Raw genomic sequence first — 12,425 nt, 5'->3', positions numbered from 1 at the left:
CCTCAGAAAGAATAGAATGGCAAAGCTAATGAGAATCTATGGTGATTGGCAAGTGTTATATCACTATTTCTGGAAAACTATTTTACGTTACTCCCAATTGTAGGTTACTTAGAAACATTTTATTTTTGTGACATAGGTATAAGTAGATCCCATAATTGCAGACAAGAAAGGAGAAATAGGAGCTCATGTAGATTTTTTACCAAAAGTAGTTTTTGCCTCAATGTCCAACTTAAGTAAAAATTAGTAGTGAACATTTTTCAAAAAAGATACTTACATGTAGAGTTCAAAATGTACAATGTTCACAAATGTATTTAAATCCATCAGTAAATCACTCAGTATTATATCCATACATCTATATCTATATATATAAAACTGATATATCTATATAAATATCTATATATATACATGTATATCTATATCTATCTATCTATCTTATGTTCTAACTCTGGTCTTTTAACATATTAAATCATACTGTGGACCTTTGAAAACGACATAGTCATAATATTATGTAGACACAGAGCACTATTTCTCTAATTGAAAAGCGTAACATCTCTACTCATGTATTTAGCTGAAGGATTCATCCACTGATTCATCCATTTACATTCATTCATGTAAAAATACATCCAATGTATTTTTAAACAAGCCCTACAGAAGAGCATTAGGTAGGATTATGTTGAAAGATGTATTACAGGATCACGTAGCATATGGAAAATGTATAAAAAAATTATTTTTGTCTCCTTTGTGATAAAGGCACTACATTTGTAAGAAAATCATGAGAAAAAAATTGCTTACATTCTTACAAACTGAATACTTATTTTTGTATTTATCACATTACTCTTTTTTTGTCAAATATTATATGTAACACCTAACTAAAACAGGTGGATATATTAGAGAATTCAGCAGTATGTAAAGAGAAGTAGCCCAAATCCTTTAATTCTGAGAACTTGCAAACCAAGGAAAATAATGCAACCAAGTAAGTAATAATTAGTCAATTTATAGCTGAAAGACCTAGTTCTGTGAGAAAAACTGATGACTTAAAAAGTTAAAAAATCCAAATGTGGGTAAATTCTGCTTTTCCTCATTACCCATTATTAATTTTTGTTACATTTTTCTGTCTCTTGTACAATATCAGTAACTCATCAGAGTTAGCACATTGCTTGGCACAAAAGAAAATCTAATAATTTCCCATTCAATTCAAATATCTTATCATACAACAAACTACTAATGATAACAAGGATAAAGCAAAAAAACCCCATAAATGTGACATTCTTCTCTGGCGGGATTTCAAGCCATCAGATGTGAGTTCTGTAAAATGGCTCTTTCTCACTCTCTGAGTTGAGATTTGACCTCACAGGGGCAGAGAGCAGGAACATTATAAAACACTGATTTTAGGTAGAGCTGTGGGGTTTAAGGTTTCTCAGCATTTATTTTCTCTTAGTCACACGGGGAGAATCTGCATGACTTCTTTCTACTCTCTATCCATCCATGGCCAAGAACTCCATAATTCTGAGTTTATTTAAAATAACAATCTTGATAACCAAAAACATAAAAAGCACTTTAAAGATATATTCTCCTGTTACTCAACTCAATAAGAGTAGTAGACTGTTTACTAAGAGGTCTGGTTGAGGTCAAACTTTACAGGCAGTGATAACCGTTTCCTTTCCAGAAGATACTGTGATTGATTTTTCAAAAAAGAAGATGCTTTATAAATAGCTATTGATTCTTTTTTGGCTCTCCCTTCATCTTGATTTTTCACTCCTTGTTTCCGCTTTTTCTTTACAAAAGTCTTCATGTTTCAGTTTTCACTTGGATGCTATTTGGAACAGAGACATGTATTAGCAACCATTTCCTTGCTTTACTTTAGAGTCTGTCACTGAAGAGATAAGATGAGGCATTCCAACATTTCTTTGAGTATTCTCTGAATTCCTTAGACTTCATAATAACATCCTCCAAATCTTATCTTGCTCATACTCCCAGAATTGCCAATCAGATGAAGCTCGGAGGGTCTTGTTGGGGCATTGTCAGTTTTTCCACACAATACACATCTTATTTCCTAGCCCAAGCTGAAAGAACAGCCACTGCCATGTGCAAAGCCGCAGCCCCAATCTGAGTTCGAAACCCTAAGTTTCAGGCGAGCTAATGGTATAGGTATCACTGAGTGCAGGAGAACAGTGTCCCAACCTGCAACAGGCAGAGAGAGAGAGAAAGAGAGAGAATTGTCCCTTCTACTTTTTGTTTCTATGCAGACCCGTAATTAAGGGATTATATAATGCCCACGCACAATAGGGAGGAGAGAACAATTTGCTTTACTCAATTTACTGATTCAAATGCTAATCTTCTTTGGAAATATCCTTGAACAATGATTAACCAAGTATCTAGGCACCCCTTGCTCCTGCCAGATTAACCTATAAAATTAGTTGTCGTACATAGGGCTAATGACTTTCTCCATCAGATCTGCAAGACAAGACCAGAGTCAGTATGGCAGAGTAGCAACTAAGGAGAGCAGTGAAAAAACAATGCATAAATATGTTATGCATATTGTGGTTTTCACCTTTAGGATCCATTATCTAAATTTGTTCATTGCATTTTGTGTCATGATTTTCATCTTCATAAGCTCTGAGCCCTACTTTTGAGTATGTGGTACACACTGATATGCTTTGAGAGGCAAAGGGTGTTTGGGACACAGACTTTATCTGTTTTTCATGTTGCAGAATAGAAAGTCATATGGATATGTATTATGTTATGTACCTCTTTTAGAAGGCACAGAGAGCTGCAATCAATTTTGGTTTGGATTATTATTTTCTTATCATCTATCTATATGTAATATTATATCATATATATATGTAATTTAAAACTATTAGTATTTTACATAGTATGAACAGATAAACCACTCCTCCTGTTGCTTATTTCAAGTTTTTTTTTTTAAATAGCAGTGGAAATCTGACCATTTAAATAGCAACCAAGTCTGACCAATCTGAACAACAGAAAATTGCTGTTGTCTTCTGGGATGGTTTTCTGTTCTTATTGATAGGCAAATAAGGTTTTTAATAAGCAACTTAATTCAATCAGAAGCTGCTGACTTTAGTTTTGGTAAAACTCCAGCTTTTCTAGCTTGACTTTCCAAGGGAACAGATATCAGTAATTCCAATTGACAGCCAAATATGCTGAACGGTCTCTTTTATCTGGCTAATCTTGATCTTGAATTATTATTTGGTAATTTTATAAGATTACCAAAATATTCCTTCTGTTCTATTAACTTTACTGCATGCCTTCTGTGATATAATGCCTCAGAATTTAGCACATTTTCAAGAGAAACCAAAGAAATGTACTTGTTTCAGTTCTATCCCTTTTTCATTCTGATCTGGATTCCATACCTATTTAATTTCTGTGTTTCTAACCCGGAATGTATATCAAGATTTTTGTTTATCTCTTCTTTTTAATAGCAGCCCTCCGTCCAGATCTTTCCCTTGTTTCTCCTTAGTTTCTTGTCTAATGAGAACTGGAAAAAGCCCCAAGAGAAAACTTGACTGCTAGCTGTCTTCTTACCGCTTTTTGTAGTTCTGTCTTCTGAAGGATTTTGGACGCTTCAATTATGGCAGCCTCAGAATGTCTCCAATGTCTTCAAATAATTTTTTGTAGTTTATTTCAGATTTTCTTTTCTCTCTGTGAGAGCATTTGCCAAAGCAAATCCTCATGATGATAGATTTCCTATATTGTATTTAAAAATACAATATTAAACTGGCTGCCTTTTTAAAAGTAGATGTTGGCTCAGAAAAGATAAATCACATTATTCAGGCAGTCTTAGAATTTTATATAAGTTAGGTTTAGAGTATAGATTTAATTAAACCTTTATGTTCTTTACCTTGTAGCTCTAAATATTCTGTCATGGATGTGTAAGAATCACATTCAGTCACATTGAAGGCAATATATTGAACAAATATGATAAATTGATTCTTATCATGCTACTAAAAAGTGTTTCATACCAGTAGTTTTATGGACTGATATTTCTTTAGTATGTTTTCTTGATTTCTTAAACCATTGTGCTGGACTCTTTGCTCTTGATTCTCAACATAAATCTGGCAAAAAGCCTCCAACAGTAACCATGTCACAGCCTTAACATTAGATTGCCTTGAAGTTTCTTCTGCAACATTAATTAATCCACTGTCCCTAATCTCAGTCTCAGGCAGTCTCTGGATGTTAGCAAAATGCGGAAAAACTTTCTGCCAAGGTAAAACACACATTGTCTGTAGTCCAACAACCAATGCAGTCCTTCTTCCCAGCAGAAACCTCTAAAACCTCGTCTTTACTGGCATCATTTCTGTCAGCACTCTGATCTTCTGAGCCTTGACAAGAATCCCCCATATAGTATACCCTAAGGTGTTCCAGTTCTCCTTGTTCAGGCAGCATCTCCAAATCCTTCCAAACTTTCTCACAAGCCAGATCTAAAGGTTCTTAAACCACATGGTCAGGTACAGTGACAAAGACTCCTACCTCTCTGGTACCAAATTCTGTCTAAGTTACTGTTCTCATTGCTGAGACAAAATACCCAACACTCACAAGTTAAGGGAGGAAAGGTTTATTTAGCTCAGAGTTTGTAGAGTTTTCAGTCAATAACTGGCTGGCTCCAAGGCAGGATTGCGTGGCAGACAGGTACTGCAGAGAACAACGAGTTCATGGAAGGCAGGAGGTAACAAAGCAGTAAGCAATGACCACATCTCTTTCTATCCCTTATATCTTATCCAGTCTGTTTAGGGTGGGTAGCATTCATACTCTTAATCTTAGTGCCCTTGATCCTAGCATTGCACCATGAATCCATCCCAGCATGGCACATTCTAGATCCAGCCACCTCTGAAAAAAGCCCCATCTATGATTGTGTGGGACTTTGGGAGAACATCTAGATATAGCCTTAACAGCTGTCTACAATATAGTAAGACAACTGCATAGACCTAAAACTTTTAGGCTTCTTTTCCCTCTGCAAACACAGAGAATATCTAAGAGGCTAAATTACCTTCCTTCTTTATTTTAAATATTTGATGAAATCAGAACACTATAAACTCTAAAATATGTGTTAATAGTGGCAAAAATTCCTCCAATGAGAGCAAACCATTTAAAATGACATAGTGGGTGGTCTTGAGACAAGCAAAAGTAAATGGGTACTAATACTTTGCCACTTTCTTTAGGTAACTTGTATCACTGATCAAGACTGTCCAGCACATTTAAATATGAATAACCAAATGTAAAAGTATAAAACTTTAACAGAAGATATTGTAAGAATAAACAAAATAAAAGCAAGATGTTTTAGCAGCTGAGGAAAACTTGCTAAGTATTTTATGTTTTTCTTCAAAGGGAAAATTTGTAACTCAAAATTTCAGGATGAGTTACAACATAAGAAGCAATTCCAAGTGTGAAATTTGCATTAAAACAGATTCAAACTATACAGCACAATTTCAGAGTGAATAATGTAGTTTACTAAGCAATTATAGCTATAAAGGAAAAACTGCAGGATCTCAGAAGATAACCAGATAAGAGAGGTTATAGCTGGATTAAAACGTGTCAGACAAGACTGAGAAAACTCAGGCAAAATATGAATAATAATTTATTTCTTTGATTTGCTCTTACAAGTGCTACACTACTTTGGGAAGGAAACATTCTAAAGTAATGAAACTTTCAGTGATAATGTAAATGTTCTATATTAATGTTATCGAATAAAATAGCAACTAGTCACATGTGGTTATTGAATGTTCCACATGTGACTAATGAATTAATGATTAATTGAATGATTAATCAATTGCACAAATAGTATTTTAAATAAAACACTCTACTCAATCAATTAATCTATTCAATTAAGCAAAGATTAATTAATAATGGCTAATGATTAATTGAATTTTTAGCTATATTTAAATTTTAATTTATTTAAACTTAAAATTATGTGACAATACATAATTACTGGTTACCACTTTGATTAGCACAGTTCTAAGGATCTCCTTCATTTGGACTTACAGATTTCTCTGAAATTTAAGGTCAGCTGCAAACCTATAAATGTTTTTAGGAGTGTGGATCCAAAATTTTGAGATTGCTTGTACTGTATTTCCCTGTTTGTTCAAATATACCATCGCATCCCACCCTTTCCTCTAAATCAATTGTGAAAGAATAATAAAAGTAAGTATATGATTGTATAATTGTTAAAATTGTTTTATTTTTGTTTCTATCTGTATTTTTTATCTTAAAATTAAAACATTTTCTAATCCTTATCATCAATATATAACCTTGTTTCTGAATGTTTCTCCAGTGCAGTCTCAGTATTTCAATCTTAGCTTCAATTTCTATGGATCTCTTGGGTCTAAAACATCCTGGTCAATCTTGTTTCTTGGTCCTTGGATGTCCTTGCTCTCTAGTTTTCATTTCTTCAGTCTATTTGTATTCACAGTGAAGAATTTCCATATTAATCAAATTTAGTGAGTGTGTGGAGAAAGGCTTGCTCCGGATCAGAAATTATGAAAAACAACCTTGAGTTACTGTCACCTTTTTTTTTTTGGTTTTTCTCCAGTACCGGGAACCGAACTCACGACCTTGTGCTTGCCAGGCAGGCGCTTTTGCCGCTGAGTTAAATCTCCAGCCCCTACTGTCACCTTTTAAACCTGGTTTGTACAAGTGTATGTGGCAACAGCATAGAGTGCTTCTGTTTAAAATATATTTTGTTCAAAAGCATCAAAAGCAATGGAAATCACTTCCTTGTAGATAATGAACTTCATTTAGCCTACCTGCTATTCACTCCATTTCTAATGTGCTTGGGAGTAACCACAGCTCTTACCAATGTAGGCAAGCATGTCAGTTACTTAGAGGTTTTGGGGCAATAATTTTTATGTCTATTTGCCTTTATTTTCTTAACTAAAATAAAAGGAGAAATATAATTTTAACTACTTCACAGAATAGTTATTAAGTATGTAAAAAGGAGCAAATCTTTATAAAATGTAAAGAAATGTTATTATCTTACTCCATTTTTGATGTATGGATTCTTTATTATGTCATCCATGTATTTTATCCTGGATTATAACAGAGCTGAACATTTTTAATGTTATAGTTCTTTGAAACATTTTTCTAAAATACCATGGAGAAATTTGTTCTCTGAACATACTTCCCATTTTCTTGCATGATACTAAACTAAAAAACAAAATAAAAATCCTCAATTTATCCTCAGGTTTTAAGGGAATGAAATATTCTTTTAAAGATCGTCTTACAAATTATTCATCATAGGCTGCCACAGACCTGTTCAGGTAATGCTTGCTGGTTAGATGGATGTGATGGTGAATCTTCATTGTCCCCTTGATTAGCTCGAAAGACACTCAGGAAATTAGTGAACACACTTCTCGGGTGTATCTGGGTGGGCCACGGGGAGAGACTGTGGAAAGTATACCTTGTCCTTGGCAGCTTCCTCTCTGGTGCTCCTCCCCGTGCTGTGTTTCCTGGCCACCGCAAAGCAAGCCGCTTCGCTCCAATACACCTTTCCACTCTGGTACTTCTCCTTTGGACTGAACTCTTTGAAATTATGAGCCAAAATAAATCTCTCCTTCTTTAAGCTGCAGTGTCAGGTATTTTGTCCAGCAGTGGGAAAACTGAACAGCAGAGTGAATTATTGGAAAATACTCATTTTTCTCTGAGAAAGTACAGTAGAAAACACTCTGTAAGCAGGTTAAGAAAAATTCCAAGAGTATCAACCAGCTTTTTATTAAATATGTCTAGATATTTACAAGTCATGTATTTTGTCTTGCTTTGACTTCCAACTATCCACATGTAGATACTTGAATTTGCATGAAACGATGACCTTTAACTATTTTAAAATTATAAATGTAAAACTCATTAGCTTATTAATGTATTTCAAATACAGTTGTCACATGAGAGATAGGTTAGTGGAGAAACAGTGTACTTAGATTTTTGTGAGGATTAAATAAGAAAATATATGCAAAGTCTAATAGCTGGCACATAAGAACTGAGTAATGATATCTAATGTGCCTTTGGGAATAAACATGTAATTACCAAAATCTCTTGTTTGCTAAAATAGCTTTCCATTTAAAAATCAATTTAAATTGTTTTTAACGCAGTTCACGTGTCATGAGAGCCAATCACGTCTCATTAGCGGCTGGAGTCATTTAGTTTATGATGACTATTGAGTAAATATTGCTACTTTTAAGTAGAGATAACACCTAAAGTTAATATTGAGGCCAAATGCAACTATTAAATTGGCATTTGCATTTAAAGGAAGAAAAACAAAGCTTAAGTTTCCAGATGGTGCTATAGTGCGGTTGCTAGGACGAAGAACTCCATACCCCCAAATGTTTAAATGCATATCCTTTAAAGCATTCAAGAGGTGAATATTTAGCTATCAATGCAAATCACCCTGCTTGTTGGTTATATATTCACTATCCCTTTCAAGAAAGGTCTGGAATGGCATTTGTCACTGTGAAAAAGTGAGTGTTGGAGTCTGGGGACACTGTGTGTAACGTCCTTGGGTTATGAGAGGCAAAGCCTCAACATGAGGTGGCATAAGCTCTGCTTTTGTGCTTCTTGCAATGATTACAAACAAGTAAAGTGGGTTTCATTTCACCATTCTTGAGGCTGGCACCAGTCACGTTTTCCTTTTTTAAATGTGTTTTTCTTTTCTTTCCATTTCCCCCAGTCTACAACATTTTCAGGTATATGCTTTCTCTCTGCAATACAATATATTGAAATGCAATGTTATAAAAATTGAGGCCATTTTATATCTTATTAAAGTAATTTGTCTTTATTTCTACTTTTTTACTCATTCCATAAAGTATTTGACTTTTTGTTGTTGTTCTCTTGAGGAATACAAAGAAGAAGATTGGTGCATTACTTTACTACAGCTTTCATAACAAAGTACTCATTCTAGGTAGTTTTATCAACAGAATTGTGTAGTCACAAGTTCAGGAGGTCAGAGGTCCAAGGTCAAGGTATCATCAAGATTGATTTCTTCTGAAAGCTTTAAGAGAAAATTTGTTTCATGTCTCTAGCCCACTGTTGCTGGCTCACTGGCAATCTGTCTTTTCTTGGCTTTAGAAGCCTCCACGTGACCTTTTAATGTTCACATGAGAATATACCCGGGTACAAAGCTATCTCTAAATGCCCCCCTTTTTTTAAGGCTATCAGTCATAGTACACAGAGAGCACACTTGAATGACCTTCTTTTAACATGATTACCTCAAGACTATCTCCAAAGAAGGTCACACTCAGAGGGACTGGGGGTAAATTTTAAGGGACACAATTCAACCTATAACAATCAGTAATTTTAGCTCGGATTTTCAAAGCAGAACTTATGCGTAGGATGAAAACACAAATGGACTTTCTCCTACTGTGGGTGTGGTGGGAATGGGGTTGGGAAGAGCTCACTCAACAATTAGAATCTGAGAATTTTAAAGTACAATTTAGATTTATGTTGCATTATAACCAGTAAAGCTATTTCTTGTGTGTCATCTTATTAAGAGTGAATTGCAGGTCTAGCATGGAAACCAACCTTGAGAATCTCTTTAGATTCTGTCACTATGAATAATGCGGTAACACTGACTGTTAACCAGGGCAATCGCTTGATAGGCCATTTCGTCTACGGAGAGTTTAGGAAGGACCCAGCTTCTAGCACATTTCTGTGTTGAGGAGAACACATCTGATGACAATAAAGTACAAAGAGGTGTGAGGAACAGTCAAGGATATGCATTTGCAGGACCAAGAGCCAGGGTGTGTTAGAAGTTTGGAGAAAAGAATGGGGTAGAGACTGTTATGAAGAAAATGGAGAAGTGTCTCAAAAGGTACCTTATGAATAACTTAAATTCTCTAGAAATATATAGGATAAAAGTAATTTTCTTGAAGTTAGAATTATAGCTGAGTTCTGCTATGTTGATCTCTCTCTCTTATACATACACACATACACACCTAAACATACATAGAGTGTGTAATCTATTTAGTTTAAATTAAGATACAAACAATTTAGTCTAGGCCTATATAGAGCCCGAGCATCAATATTACTGACTTCCTCCTCCACATCTTGTCCACTGGAAGGTCTGTGAGAGAAAGTACAGGCATGAAGCTGCTATTTCTTATGACTCTGATGCATTTTTAGGAAAACCTCCTGAAGCAGCTGCCTGTGGATGTTTCATGGTTAACTTTTTCCTTTTAAGAAGGAGAACATAAATTAATGATGCAAGTATATTCTAGTAAATGCATAACCAGTAACCAATCACTTACTATCATCATCAAACAGCATTTGTTGTGCATAATTGTATGCACTACACTTCTATGTGCCTAGCTTCATAGTAGGTCTTTTAGTGAGCATCACTATAAATGTGGGAATATGCATTGTGATGTGATATTGTGAAAAACACAGCTGGCTGTTTTTATTCTTCCATATTTCCCTTAATAATAAAGATTACATTTCAGATGATTTCTCTTTCTGATTAATTTAATTGAGAATTATCTGTCCACTACTCATAACATGAAGAGGAAGCATTAAATCTTAAATTTTGAACTTACGTATATGCAATATTTATTGGGCGTATTCACAGTGAGGACCTTTTAGAGCATCTCCTATCTCAGTTTAGGTGAGAATTACCATTTTCTTACCTTATACTTGCTTTTCTACCTCTAAGTCTATTAGCTGGTAACTAAAGAAGGTTGAAGGGTGACATTTTTTTAAAATACAAGTTTGAGTATTCTGGAAGTTTTAAAAAGTAGTATTTTACTGGAAGTTTTTCTTTTCTGGGAACTATGACTCAGAATTTGAGACCAGAGTCCCTGCTAATGTAGCTCTAGAGACCAGTAATTCTACCTTTAGTAATGAATAGATCCTTGGAGAGAACTTTGTGTCTTCCTTCAGTGAAATTCCCAACAGGTTAAAATTGGAAAATAATGTAATCTGTCACTGAAAGTCTTATTTAAAAAGAGAGTCAGTGAAAACCCTGGACATCTTTGGGAAGCCCGGTGAGTCTGGGCTCTGCCTCCCTGACCAGGGTGCAAGGCAGGCGAAACCTCAGGCACCCTCTGGGGCCTCAGTGGCTACTCGCCACACCCACAGTGTGTGGGCCCGGGGCTGGCCTGAACCCCAGGCATCTTCAAGAAGCCTGATGAGTCGCAGCTTTGCATCCCTGACCAGCGTGCAAGGCAGGCAAAACCTGGGGCACCCTCAAGAGTCTTGGTGGCTACCTGCCACACCCACAGTGTGTTGCCCCAGGCTGGGCTGAGCCCCGGACATCTTCAGGAAGCCCAGTGAGCCTGGGCTCTGCCTCCCTGACCAGTGTGCAAGGCAGGTGAAACCTGGGGCACCCTCTGGGGCCTCACTGGCTACCTGCCACACCTATAGTGTGTCTGCCTGGGCTGGGCTGAGTCTCAGACATCTTTGGAAAGCCTGGTGAGTCTGGGCTCTGCTTCCCTGACCAGTGTGCAAGGCAGGTAAAGCCTCAGGCACCCACTGGGTCCTCAGTGGCTACTTGCTACACCCATAGTGTGTGGGCCTGGGCTGAGCTGAACCTCAGGCATCTTCAGGAAGCCGGGTGAGTCACAGCTTTACATCCCTGACCAGCGTGCAAGGCAAGAGAAACCTTGGGCAAGCTCTGGGGCCTAGGAGGCTCCCCATCACACCCATAGTGTGTCTTCCAGGGCTGGGCTGAACGTTAGACACATTTAGGAACCAGGTGAGCTACTCTGGTGCCTCCGCCACTAGGGTGTGAGGCACATGGATCCCTGGACAACTTCTGGGGCCTTAGTGGTCACTGTCAGAACAACTCACACCCCCTGGTAGCTCAGCTGAAACCTGAACATAGTCAGAGGCCTTGGGGAATTAACCCTCACCCCTCCGCTTCCAGTGTGGGAAGCAGGCTCTGTCCTGGGCAATATCAGAAGCCTCAGTGAACTCCACCTGCATTCTCCCCTACTCTTGTGGAAGCTGGACTGAACTCCAGTCTCAGGAACAGTTTTAGGAATGTTGGAGAGCCTCCTCCACCCTTCCCACACACTTCTGGGAGCCAACTGAATGCACGAAAGGTCGGGAGCATCTGGGCCCCACCTTGCCACCACTCACCAGCACAAGAGATACACTGAGCACTGGGGATCTTCAGACTCTCACCCTGCCACTCACACATAATCAGGACAGTCAGACTGCACTACAGGGAGTCTCTGATTCTTCAAAAATGACAAAACACAGGAGCAAAATGCAATCCCAGACCTCCACACAACCCAAAATAAGTTTAGGAACAGCAGAAGGGAAGAGTATGGAAGTCATGCCCCTGAAATTTCTGAAATGATAGCAACTGAAGTGAAGAAACAACTCCAGGGGCTGGAGATTTAGCTTAGCAGCAAAGCACTTGCCTGGCAAGTGCAAGGTTATGAGTTCAATTCCTGGTACCAGAAAAAAAAAAAAAAAAAAAA

The sequence above is a fragment of the Chinchilla lanigera genome, unplaced genomic scaffold, assembly GCF_000276665.1.
Source record: "Chinchilla lanigera isolate Chin_1 unplaced genomic scaffold, ChiLan1.0 scaffold00020, whole genome shotgun sequence".
NCBI lineage: Eukaryota > Metazoa > Chordata > Mammalia > Rodentia > Chinchillidae > Chinchilla > Chinchilla lanigera.
This window is presented reverse-complemented; position numbering follows the sequence as displayed.